The sequence below is a fragment of the Macrobrachium rosenbergii genome, chromosome 13, assembly GCF_040412425.1.
Source record: "Macrobrachium rosenbergii isolate ZJJX-2024 chromosome 13, ASM4041242v1, whole genome shotgun sequence".
In the NCBI taxonomy this organism is placed as follows: domain Eukaryota; kingdom Metazoa; phylum Arthropoda; class Malacostraca; order Decapoda; family Palaemonidae; genus Macrobrachium; species Macrobrachium rosenbergii.
Window position 1 is genome coordinate 71,081,202 of NC_089753.1, and position 14,051 is coordinate 71,095,252.

General features: G+C 32.9%; 1 pseudogene; it reads right to left on the reverse strand.

Annotated features, from left to right (window-relative positions):
- Positions 1-3,079: 3,079 nt before the first annotated feature.
- Positions 3,080-9,742, reverse strand: LOC136844600 (cytochrome b-like; annotated as a pseudogene).
- Positions 9,743-14,051: the final 4,309 nt, after the last annotated feature.

Below are 14,051 nucleotides of genomic sequence, written 5' to 3' on the forward strand. Positions count from 1 at the left end.
TGGTAAAAAAAAATGGTGGGGAAGGGGATAATATATCTTTGAAGGAAGTAACACCCAAATCATAAGTAATAATTCCTAGATTCCATTTATGAATTGTTATAGATTTGGAAGTTTTATTATTTTCATGAAAACATCACGTTTTGCCTCTTTACCCTAAACTCTTTTATCCATCAATCTTTGGAGAGAGGAAAGAACACCCAGTGACTAATTCTTTGCGCGTGTTGTTGTTGTGCTGAGTGCGATATAACCGTTTTCAATTGCATTTAAGACGCTGTTTGGAAGAGCTAGCCACTTGAACCTTCTGATGGCACTTCGGCAAGAGGAGATGGATATCTTTGGAAAACAGATGTGCCTCCTGTAACACGTTTCACGGTTCAACAACTACAAAGATGTGACGTAGCAAAGAACTATCACGAGGAGTTCGTTATCGCCTTTAATTTAACTTTTCTCAAAGTATCAAGAATTTCATTCCTAAATAATTTCTTGAAAGGCGAGTGCAATACAAAAGAAACAATAATGCCTTATTATTTAGCGACCGTTGAAGATAAGATTAGTACTTTTCATACCTACCTGCTGTATAGTGTTAAAATGGTACACAATCATGCTAAATTTACAATAATGGGTATGGTCTAGAATGAAGAAGTCTATGTAAATGCTATAGTCAATGTTGTGTTAAACAAAAGGTGATGGGATGTCATTTTAAATTACCTTTAAAAATTAATGGACAAAAATAGGTGGACAGAAAAGAGCCACAGTTCCAATATAGATAGCGTGATATATAAACACCAATCATAAGAATTTACTTCTGTTATACTTTGGCAACAGTCACCATTTAGTCAATTCCCATTACGACAAAAACCTGTTTTGCTTCAAATTATACTTACCCATTATTATTCCAGGTAAGAATATGCCCTACAATATCCTTACATCGTTATAAAAACCATCGTGTCTATTATGGTTTAGAGAGAACATGGAGAACAGAAAATTGTGAAGTTTCATTTAGTTAAGAGGATTCCACTGATTCAATTTCGGATTTATTCAATTTTAATGATTAAGCCATTTATGTTTTCACGAGAGTTGTTCTTTTCTTTGTGCTCAGAGAACGTTTGGGAGTTTTTATTTATCTTTGAAAGACGAACATCTTCATGTATTTTACTAGGTTACATGCAACAGAAGTAGAGTTTTATATTCTACTAGCTGACCAACCCGGCACTACCTGGGAAAACTCTGAATGACAACTGATAAACTCTCTCTCTCTCTCCTCTCTTTCTCCTCCCAGATTTCCTCTCCCCTCTCTCTCTCTCTCTCTCTCTCTCTCTCTCTCTCTCTCTCTCTCTCTCTCTCTTTCCTGTTTCCTGTTAAAATAGTTGTTTCAGTTACAGTTACTTTGCCCAGCATTTTTGACATTTTATATTTCACCCCTTCTCACCCCTCTTTTCTATCAGAGCTGAGCTGAGACTTAAAAGGCATCAGGAGTGGCACTATTCATCTCAGTGACCTCAAAAACTATGGATTAGACACTACTATCTGCCATTTTTTACATTTTATTTTTCACCACCTTCCCACGCCCTTCCTACTGGGACTAAACTTGGACTTAAAGGGCATCAGGAGTGTCACTATTCTTCTCAGCAACCTTGAAACCTATGGATTAGACACTAATATCTGTCCGCTTATTTTTACATGTCACCTCCTTCCCAACACCCTCAACCCGTTCCTATCAGGGCTGAACTTGGACTTGAAGGGCATTGGGAGTGTCACCATTCTTCTAAGGGTCCTTGAAAACTATGGATTGGACACTAATATCTGCCGTTTTGGTTATTTTTACATGTCACCACCTTCCCAACCCCTTCTCAACCCCACCCCCTTCCTATCAGGGCAATTTAGACTTAAATTTTAAAGGGCATTGGGAGTATCACTATTCTCCTCAGGGACCTTGAAAACTATGGATTTGACACTAATATCTGTTGTTTCGGTTATTTTTACATGTCACCACCTTCCCACCCCCTTCCCAACCTCCCCCCCCCCTTCTTCCTAGGGTTGAACTTGGACTTGAGGGGCATCGGGAGTGTCACTATTAATCTCAGCGAGCTCGAATACTATGGATTAGACACTAATATCTATTGTTTTCTGTAATTTTACACTTCACCCATTTCCACACCACCCTCTTTAGTGCCAGGGGTTGCCTTACCCCCAAAGTATTTTTTCCCAGATGGTAAGTCATATGTATTCCAAGTTTGGTTGAAACTGCTCAATGCATTTCAAAATGTATTCAGAACATACACACTTACATCCATTTATATATATATATATATATATATATATATATATATATATATATATATATATATATATATATATATATATATATATATATATATATATATATATATATATATATATATATATATATATATATATATATATATATATATATATATATATATATATATATATATATACACATACATATATATATATATATATATATATATATATATATATATATATATATATATTTTATATATATATTTTATATGTTTCCTGGTGCAGGTGGATGTTATGACTCCACAATTATTACTTTACTCGAAAATGGCCTTGTAAGATACCCAGGACATATAAAACACAAACAAAAAAAAGAAGTACACGGAGCGGAGGGCTCTTCACTAGGGGAAGTGCGTGAAACACGTGGATATAAAAATAGTTATATTTGATAGCACACAAGGTCAAAGGAAAATTAACTGAAAATACGGTAAATTACTGCCGTAGAAGTCCTCCCGAAGAGGGGAGCTTAGGAATGCCAGGAACACGGACCAAGGATAATTCTGCTACAGGCGTCTTTCTGAAACGATATTTGGACCCACGTTACACATCTAATGCTGGAATTTGGGGACTGAATTACTCGGGGTGCACTGAAGGCGCCAAGGACTCCCGAGGCGTTACTTGTGACTCAGAGGAAAGAAGCTGTGAACACGTGGGCCTGGCTTGAACCAAGGAATATCAGGGAACACAAAGTTATAGGCCCAGAGATTAATAAATGCAAAGGGCTAAGTAATCGTGACTAGCAACTCGTTTTGGTACATTACCACATTTTGTAGGGGCGTAGGGCTGACGACGTCTTCTGCCGAGAACCACGTGTGGGAGCGTGGACAAATGGAGCCTCCCTCTCCAGGTATTTCTTATTATCAACGTGTGGGAAAATCCCCCTTGCAGTCTTCTAAGGGAACACGGGGCACACAGGGCGGCGATGGGAACATATACTAGCGACGCGTGTGAAAATCCTGGCCTGACCTTTTATTGCTTCTTGTCCTGAGGTAGATATCATAGAAAACGATTTTCTTTCCTGTACCAAAGAAAACAGTGCAAAGCCAGTTTACTGTCCCCAAACTATTATATTCTTGAGCCCCTATACCCCGACCTTCAAAGTTCAAACCAACCCAAAGCAGGAAAGGAGAACAGTTTCTAGCGTATTTTATTGCTTACTCTTTACAATATATATACATATATACATAATACATATATATATACACACATTATATATATATATATATATATATATATATATATATATATATATATATATATATATATATATATATATATATATATATATATATATATATATATATATATATATATATATATATATATATATATATATATATATATATATATATATATATATATACATATATATATATATATATATATATATATATATATATATATATATATATATATAGAGAGAGAGAGAGAGAGAGAGAGAAAAGATTACATTGCAACATTAGCATTAAATAAAAAAATACAAACGATAATAAATTGAAATGAATTTCATCGAAAAACTAGAGGGTTATATAACACCACTGCCATGCTATTCCTTCTGATCATTTTTACATTTTCATCAACAGTGTAAAGAATGCTAGTGTTAAGAACGACACAAAGAAAGATAAATAGTTATAATATTCATTGTTGTGGTGAATAGTACAGTAATTCCTTCATCAGTCAAAGATGTATTGGAATAAAAAATTAAATAGAAGTATATGACAAGGTAAATTTAAATTGATGTTAATTCTTTAAATGTTACAAGAACAATGATGTTTGAAATTCGAGACTATATACAGAGTACAGCAATGAAGCTCTTACAATATACAAGTGTCAGATATACCGTGGATTGCAAATTAGTTAACATAAAGCAACATGTATCTACGACATATTTTTTTTTTTTTTTTTTACATTTTAATATATATGCCAGAAAGCAATGACAAAAATCATTAATTGAAATTCTCGCTCTTTATAAAAAGAATGCACTGGGATAATTAGGAAGCTACGTGGCAGGGCACAAAAATAAGAGACATTTTTATCGTTTGTGTATATGTTATACATAATAACGGTATGCTCTGTAGAATAATGTAAGAAAATACTGGGAATTAATTGGGTGGAATTTTTTTTGTTAAAATAGAGAGGGAAATCTAGATGTTACACTGAAACCAAAAGGTAACATAAATTGTCAAAGCTCCTTGTACTCGAAAGATGGCCAATTCAAAGTCAGAAGAAGAGATGGGAACTACTTTAAAAGAATTTGAAAAGGGATGAAAGACGTTTTGAAATTAGAACAATTTAAGCAGTCACTTACAGTCCGCAGGATTACAGATTTGTGAGGAATGGTGAAAGCCATCAGGTTAACAGGAAATAAAGTTCAAGTGTATAAAACTGAAAAGCAGGAGTTACAACAGATTACATGCAATGAAAAATGTAAGGAAGCATAGAACAATTAATATAAAAATAATGATGGAACTAGTTTGCGTTGCGCATTAACAGTACTTTTACAATTTCCTTATTTCTTATTATATCTCGCAAGGTTCTGTCTTTTTATAAATATTGTCTTCCCAGTCAGTCTTTAATTTTTTTTGCATCTACTTAGTTTTTCTATTCATAACTCCCCTACCCCCTTTTTCTCGAACGATTTATTCAAAGTTTTACCACTATTTTAAATGCCCATTCTTTTTCTAATGAAACTTAACCCACTTAAGGCAGAGCATTATATTCTCGTACATTAGGTGCACCGTCTTATCGATGATTGAAAATATTCCTCACATGAGTAGGAAGGTTTTGACTTCATTCTTTTTTTATTTGAGAAATAAAACTCTGGTTTTTAATCAAGAGTATAATTTGCCTTCCATGCCTTAACTCACATTCTGTTACAAGGCTTCTTTGATATTACTGAGGGCTTGGACAGCTAAATGCCCTCATTGATGCCAAGTCTTGGGAAAATCTAATGTGCAAGGATGACGTTCCTCATCGTCATGAAAAGGAATGGCGCTATTTGCTGTGTCCAGTCTACATGTTAATGCAAACTGGGAGATAGATTCGGTAAAGAGGCTCAATAAATTTAAGTTTTTACTTTAGAAAAGGTATGCATACGTTATTCTAATACTCATACGTTATTTGTTTAACTTGATTTTAGTGTTATTTTATAATAATTAGATCTTAAAATTTGATCCTTGCTTGTCCTTCTGTTTAAAGGATAATTTACATGTAAGTAAACGCGAAATAATTAAAGTATACAGATTTATTTAGTTAGATGTCAGTATATATATCTAGTTTTGGAATAATTTTCGATCCTGTAATTTTAGTAATTCCAGTTTAAATTTGTGCCAGCGGCTGCTGTTAGACTGGGAGGAAATATTGTGGGTGAAAATTTTTTCCCTTCAATATTGTTTAAAGGGTTAAATTTATAGTCCATTAGTAATGTTAAGACCTACAAATGTTCTTGGAGGCCATTAAAATCTAGATTTAAACCAGGATTAGATCCCTATTATACTAGATTTGCGAAGTGTTGTTTGATTAATATTAACTATGATCTTGAAATTTAAAGAATTTGATGGTATCCAAGTCTGGTTAGAGGAACCTACCATTTGAATGATATGTCACGAATGGTTTTACTCTATAATGTGTATCAGTATGCATACCGTCATTATTAGGAGGTGTAGTATTCTAACTACTAGAATTAATTGTTCTAAAATACATTAGGTCAAGGTGCAGACAATGTTAGAGTTATACAGTATAATGTATGTGTATGAATAACTTTTTGAAATGGAGCTTGAAGGTGAATGTAATTGTATTTCTAGTTTAATATGTTAGATTGATATTAGCTCTAGGATATGTACACACTGCCCGTCGTTCTCATTATTTAAAGTGAGATAAATTGCAATACAGTAGTTGTATTGGAAAATCCATCTAGGACTATAAGTTGTACCTAATTGTATAGGCACTCCACTCATGCTGGCGGAATTGACCTGGGGCACTACTTAGTAATCGTATACTATTTATGTAAGTGTAATTTTAAGTTTAATTTTATAAAAAAATTTATAACATTTTATTGTTAGTATGTCACAGAATTGTAATTAAAGATTATAATTAACTAGTATAGTGATGGAATTAAAGTTTCAATTACAAGAAAGTAGTGGTGGGTGTTCGAGTCTTTTGTTTCAGGGATTGACTATTTCACCAATGTTAGTTCTTAGTGGTGATTTGTTAGTCAGTCTTTGTATATTTGGTTCTTTACTAAATTAATTTAATTTTGTGTAAAATTTTAACAGTTTTATAGGAAAGGTAGGAGGAATGAGCTTCTTATCTGTATTCTTGATGAACAATTTACATATTTTTCGTCTGGAGTGGGTTTGAAATCAGCCATCTAGTATAACGTTAATGTAATATTGACCCTCAATATATATTTATATGATGTTTGCTATTTTTAGTGAGGAGTTTTATTTATTGTGTAACTGATAGATAAAATGTTAAAATAAGAATTATTGGAGTTTATTTTTAAGCTTAAATGTAATTTATTTCTGAATTTTTGATAAGTGTTTGAAAGAAACTCAGCAAATTTTGCCTCTGCCTGTTTAGCAAAAACATGTCTGTGTTAATTATAAAGTCTAGTCTGCCCCTTGATTGATTTACAGGGCCACAGTAATTTGACCTTGAGAAGGTAGCATAGCCAGTAGTCTCTTAATTGGAGGCTTGAATGAATGATTGGACGAGGGACAAGCTGTCTCCTTTAAGTGACTTGAATTTAACTTTTGAGTGAAAATGCTCAAATTGTTTGAAGGGTGATAAAAAACTAAAAAATTAGTATAAATTTAGTTAAATTTGTGATACATGTGGAAAATAGTTTTGCCTGGTTTATATTTCGTTGGGGAGATGTAGATATATGTAACTGTCTATTTAGTTTAATAATGCTAATTAGTTTTTAATCCTTTTTGTGGATTAAAAGAATAAGTTGCTTTAAGGATAACAGCATGATTTTCTTTGAGAGTTCTTATCGACAAGAGTATTTGCGGCCTCTGTGTTCAATTAAAATTTCAGCTAGGTGTAGCCATTTAGCTAGTAGTTGTGTTCGACCTTCAAAATTTTATATTGTTGGAGTTCAAACCTGTGCAAGCCAGGTTGGTTTCTATATTTTATAAGTTAAAAAATGACTTTGTATGAAAGGATTAAGCTTTAGAGATAATCTTTGTATAAGATTGACTTTAATGGATTAGCTTTGCAGATTAGTGTGTTGGATTTAGGATCTGTTGATATAGAATTACTATAGTTAATAGAGAGTTATTGATCATAGTAGCTTCCTATGATGGTTTTGATTAAGTTAGTTAGATATCTGATTTTAGTAGTCGTGGTTTTGCTTTCTGTGGCTTTTTTACTTTGCTTGAGCATAAGACTTTGGGTTATGTCCAGATTTGTAAAGGTATGCTGGGGCATGCTGGTCTGTTGCAGCCTTTGCTGATATCATTAAATTATTTACTAAAGACCAAACTTTTCCTACTATAAGTAATTTTATTCCTTGTAATTTATCTCCTGTGTTTATTTTATTTTTTGTCCTTTGTCTGTTGGTGTTTGATGCCATATGAGTTGGGTTTATTCTCTTTTGAGTTTGGTGCTCCATTCTTCCTTTATTGCACTAGAGTTAGGGTTTAATCTACAATGGGCACTGGCTGGGCCTTTACAACAAGTCCAAGTATTCTGTTTTAGGTTGTCTTCATGATGTGGCTCAGAATATTTCTTATGAAGTAAGCCTTGCTCTGATTCTTCTAAGTATGGTATTTTTAGTGAGAGGGTTTGATTTAGGGTTATTTAAAGGTTATCAGCATTATTGCCGATTATTAGTGTTGGGATATCCTTTTAGCTTTACTGTGGTTTGTTTCTTGTTTAGCTGAGAGTAATCAAACTCCTTTTTGATTTCACTGAGGGTGAGTCTGAGTTAGTCACCAGTTTTAAAATACTGAGTACAGGGGTGGGGATTTTGCTTTAATTTTTATGGTAGTATGCTAGAATTTTACTTGTGAGTGCTCTTCTTTCTATTATTTATTTTGGCAGGTGCCTTGTTTCTTTGCTATTCTTTTTTAAGGTGATATTTTTGTTTTCTGTTTTGTTTGGGTTTAAAGGACTTATCAGTTTCTGTTATGGTAAGTTATGCACCTTGCTTGAAAGAGGTTTCTTCCTTTGGCTTGAAATCACTGCTTTTTTATAGGGTTCAAGTTTTTTTTTTTAGAAGTTTTATTTGTATAGTTTTGTAAAATAAATTAGCATTGACTATTAAGGGATTCAAACTCTTTTATTTATTTATTTTTTTTTTTTTTGTGCTTTCAAAACACTTACCTTCCTAAAGATAAATAGTCGGTCCATCAGTTTATCTCAGATAATCATTGCTAATGGGTTGGTGATGAAGAAAGAACAGTAAAGAACTGTTAAGATTTGCCCTGCCAAGATGTAAAGGCCTTCTACTGGGTGAGCTCCATTTCATGTAAGGAGGATTGCAATAGCAATTATCGATCAGAAAAGGATTTTTCAGATTGGGTAGAAGGTAAGTCTTCAAAATTTGTTTTTGTGTGTGAATTGTAGATTAAATAAGATGGCTACCAATATTTTTAGTGCAATAACTCCACTAGGTTTGTTAGGAATTCTGGTTGAATATGGACAGGAGTGATTAGGGGGTTAGCCAGGATAAAGTTGTCTGGGTCTCCTTGTATGTAGGGATTTAAAAATGTTAAGATAATTAGGGCAGCTAGTGTAACTACGAACCCTACAATGTCTTTGAATGAGAAATACAGGTGGAATGGGACCTTTTCTAACTGTCTGAAGACACCTAATGGGTTGCTAGATCCTGTTTGGTGGGGGAATGGGATGTGAACTATCGATGCTGCAGTGATAATAAATGGAAATAAAAGGTGGAATGTAAAAATTGAGTTAAAGTTAGATTCCTGACAGTAAATCCACCTCAGAGTCATTGTACTAGGTCTGCTACAAACAGAATGTCTGATATTAAGTTAGTGATTACAGTAGCCCCTAAAAATGATATTTGTCCTCATGGTAGGATGTATCCTAAGAAGGCTGTTGGTATAGTTAGAAATAGGCTAATTACTCCTGACAATCAAGTTTGTATGTATAAGAAAGATTCGTAATAAATGCCTCGTCCAATATGTCTGTATAAGCAAATGAAAAAGAATGATGCTCCATTGGCATATACTGTTTGAAGTAATCATCCATAATTTATGTCTTGGTAGATGTAGGCCACTCTTGAGAATGACTGGTTTACAGTACGTTGGCTGTATAATGTACTACTAAGAAAAGTCCTATTGAGAATTGGATTATTAAGCATATTCTGAGGAGAGATCTGGGTGGGTAAGTCTACTAAAGCCCCATTGGCAATTTTAAATAGTGGATGTGATTTTCGTATAGATTTTGTCATTAAGAGTTTAATAAGGGCCCAGAGAAAGTTGATGTGAGCTTCACAACTTCTATTAGTGTTGATAATAGATACAAAATAATTTTTCCTGTCAAGGTGGCTGTAGTTGGGTTATATATATTACTGAGTGATATTCGAGTATATTGAATGTCTTGCAGAGGTCTGGTAGATGAAAGATCTGTTGTGTCTTTAGTTGGTAGAATTATTTGATCAGTAAAAGGAAAGATTAAAATTATAATTACTGAAATGCAAAGTTTGAGATAATTCTAATTGAGAATTTAAATATTATGTTTGAAACAAGGAATGTTACATAGATGAATTTAAGAAAGATTTTATATAAGAGAGTAACATAAATTTGTCTTAGTATTAGTCCTATTTGTAGGCTAAAGTTGATACGAGCATTAAGAGGGTAAAGGCAATATATTGATACAGAAAGTAGTTCATTTAAAATATTAGTTTTGTGGACTTAGGCTGGCAGCTACTTTTCTTTTTGAGCTTTAAGATTAATAATTCATTTGCGACTGATAAGACCATAATTTTACTTAATCTACTGAAGCTAATAGCAATTTTAAATTCTTTTACTTTATGTTCTATTTTTTCGTTTATGTTGCGTCCTATTGGCTTTTGTTTGTAAGTGAAAGCATTTATTAAAAGTTTTGTTGGGTTTAGAGTTTATTATAGTAAATACTTTTTGGTTTATGGCTCAGGCATTTAGGCATCTTGGTGGGGACTTGTATTTTGTTCTGTTTTATTTTACTCTTGCCACTTGTGATGGTGATGGGGCTTTGACTTTTCTGGTATCTATTGTCCATATTCATGGGAATGATAATTTTGGAAGACAACGTTTTAAGATGCTAAATTTGTTTTGATAGTTATATTGAAAAAATTTTAACTGTTAATAGTCGGTTGGGTGTTCACTTGTCTTTGTTTTTAGCAAGTTTTGCTTTAGGAGTATATCCTTTAAATGGATTTCCTTTTTCTTGCTAAGGCTTAGCTCTAGGTTTGGATTATATTAGTTATATTTTAATTTTGTTAAGCGTTTGGATTATGGCTTTAGTTGTAGGAAGGAGCCAGAAGATTGAGAACTTCAAAGATTTTGATAGATTACTTTTGTTAGAAAATTTTTGTAGTTGTTAAATCTGGTATTGACTTTTTCATGCCTGGATTATTTGATATTCTATACCGCTTTCGAGAGTTCTTTGGTCTTGATTTTAAGTTAGGGATATCAGCTGGAGCAGTTGTAAGCTAGTTTATATGTTGTTTTATTTATATACAGTTTGACTCCCTTTCTTTGTTGATTTCTGTTTTAAGTTTATACAGTAGTGGTGATTCAGTTATGTTTGGTTTGCTTTGTGGTGATTTTTTCTAAGAGCTAGAAATATATGGCTGCTCCTCCTACCGTTAATTTATTGGGTGAATTAAATTGATTCTGAGGGTAGTTTCTGGGGGTAGTTTACTGGCCATGATTCCAGTTGGTTTGCTTTCCTTTCTAAAGGCTGCCTAAAGGCTTTATATGTTTTCTCCAAGTCAGTATGGAAAATATGTCAGGTTTTTTTTTTTTTTTTTTTGGCTTTTCTGATAAGGTTTAGGAATGTTTAGTTCTTATACTTCACTGACTTCCTTTGAACATCTTGGTTTTGAAAGGTTCTATCTTGATTTGTTAGTAACCTAGAAAATCTAAATAAGATATAGGTTTGTGGAACCAAAGATATAATTTTTCTTAGTCTGAGCAGTGTTGCGGTAGTAAGATTAATCTGAATATTACATCATTTTTTTTCATTGTACCTGGTGGCTTCTTTAGGTTTCCTTTCTTCTCTTTGCTGTTACTTTATGGACTAAGAGTTGATTAAGGTTAATAGGGCTAGAATCGAGATGGCTTTAATTATTGAATGAAAATCTACAATATTTACATCTTTCATTTGCTTTATTTCTATACTTTTGTTTTATAAGGGCGGTTATATATCTAGGATTATAATATTGGGCGTTTTACATATTTAGTCCTAGGGTTTGTATTTTCTATGCTCTTATTATTATGCCTAATAGGATTAGTGTTTAACTGGGTTCAGTTTATTTTGGTTTAGTTTCTTATGCTTTAGTCATTTATTACTAGAATGGGGGTATATTAACAGCTTTTTCTAATCAGGTTGGGGATATGGTCCTCCTACTGAGTATTTTTTTTTTATATTAAGAGTGGGTGTTTCTAGCAAAAGATTTGCTAGAAACTGCGTTATTTTTTAGTAGTTCTGGCTGCTATGAGTAAAAATGGCTCAAATTCCATTTTCTGCTTGATTGCCCGTGCCCATGACTGCAAACAGTCTGTTTCTGCTCTATTTAATTTTTATATCCAGGTTTCAGGTTTAGTCCTAGATTAAGGTCTTTGTTTGCTAGGACCTTGCAGTTGCCGTTAGTGTGTTTGACTATATTTATGGCTGGATTGGGGGCTAACTTTGAGAGTGATTTGATGAAAATTAATACTTTATCTCCTTTAAGACAATTGGGTGTGAAAATTACGATTTCAAAGACTTGGTTGGGCTACTCCAGCTTTCTTTCATTTAATAACTCATGCTTTACTTAATATTTTTTATATGTGTGCTGGGTCTATCATTCACACGGTCAGCGATTATCAAGATATTCCTGTAATGGGTGGTTTAGTTAATTTTATGCCTATTAGGTTATATGTATTAATCTGGTTAATCTGGCTCTTTGTGGGTTTCCCTTTATGCCTAGATTTTATTATAAGGACTTAATTTTAGAAGTAGCTTATCTTAATAAATTGAATGAAGTCTGTTTTTGACAGGTAGCTTAAGTTACTACTGGTCTTACTGTTTGGTACAGGTTTCATTTAGTACATTATGGGCTTAGGGGTAATTATAATTAAAGATTCAGATGTTTTAATAACTTGACTTATGTTAGGGTTGAGTTTGGGGGCTGTTACTTCCAGCTCTCTTGTTCCCTGACTTGTTTTTCTACCTCTTACTCTAATTTGTTTGACTTTATAAAATTATTTGCTTTAGTTCTTAGGTAGATTGGAGGTCTTGTTGGCTGTATGTTGACCATAATAGTAGAGAATTATAAGCTGAAATCGTTTAGGGTATACCCTATTGTTGTTTTTTTTTCTGGTTTTATGTGGTTTATACCATGTTGTCTACTACTGGGGCATGGCATAAAGTTTGAGAATGAGGCTCTGTTTATTTTCAGTTGGGAATAGAGGCTGGTCTAAATATCATGAGGGACAAGGTGTTTATAACACTTATAAAATCGTTTAGATACCTCCAGGCAATTCTGGAAAGCAACATTAATGCTATTGGTGTGGTTGACAGGTTTATTGGTAATTATCTAACTTAAGAAGCTTAGTACTCTGAATAAAAAATATATGAAAGTAAATAAAATTCAATAAAATTAATTAAAAATAAATCATGTTAATTTAAATAAAACCAAAATATATAAAAATACTAAAAATAACTTAAAATAAACAAGAAAATATAAAATAAAACTCAATAAAAATTCGCAAATAGAAAAATAAATTAAAATATATGAAATAAAAAATCAAATAAAATTAATATTAAATAAAATATAAAACAATAAAAATAAAAATAAAAATTCCCTTTCTGTTGCATCTTCTTCTGAGACTATGTATGAGTCAAGTCTAATTTGAGTAAAATCTGAGTACTATCTTCAGTATCATTGCCATCCAATACCTTTTAGTGTTACACTTGGGTTAATTACTTCGTCCAGTAAGTAGAGTGAAGAGAGGATAGTGGGATGAAGATCAGAATAAGGGCTGGTAAGATTGTTCATGCTGTTTGATGTTTTAGTAGAAGCCGAATTGTTAGGGAGTTGAAGAATAGTAACGAGAGTATGAAACCTACTAGAGTGGTAATTAGGATTAAAACTGGTATTGCGTGGTCATGAAAGAAAATTAATTGTTCTATCAGAGGTGATTCCTCATCTTGTGGGTTAAGGTCTTTTCATGTTGCCATTGTTTCTAAAAGAAACTAGGTTTCTTGTTAGGAGCTTAAATCCTATATAATGTTCTGCCATTTTAGATAGTTACATGTTAGCAGTACTTCTCTGTATCTACTATCTATGGGGAGTAGATTGTGTTGTCACTCCATATGTTAGTATAAATAGTGAAAATAGAGCAGGTCGTTTAGTTGTAAGTGATTCTCATACTACTATGATAAATCCAAGTACAGCAACAAATTGAAGATACTACTGAAGGTACTGCATTTCAACAGGTGTAGGCATCAGGGTAGTCTGAATGTCATTGCTGCATTTTGTTTGGTCCTAGGAAATGTTAGGGGAAGAAAGG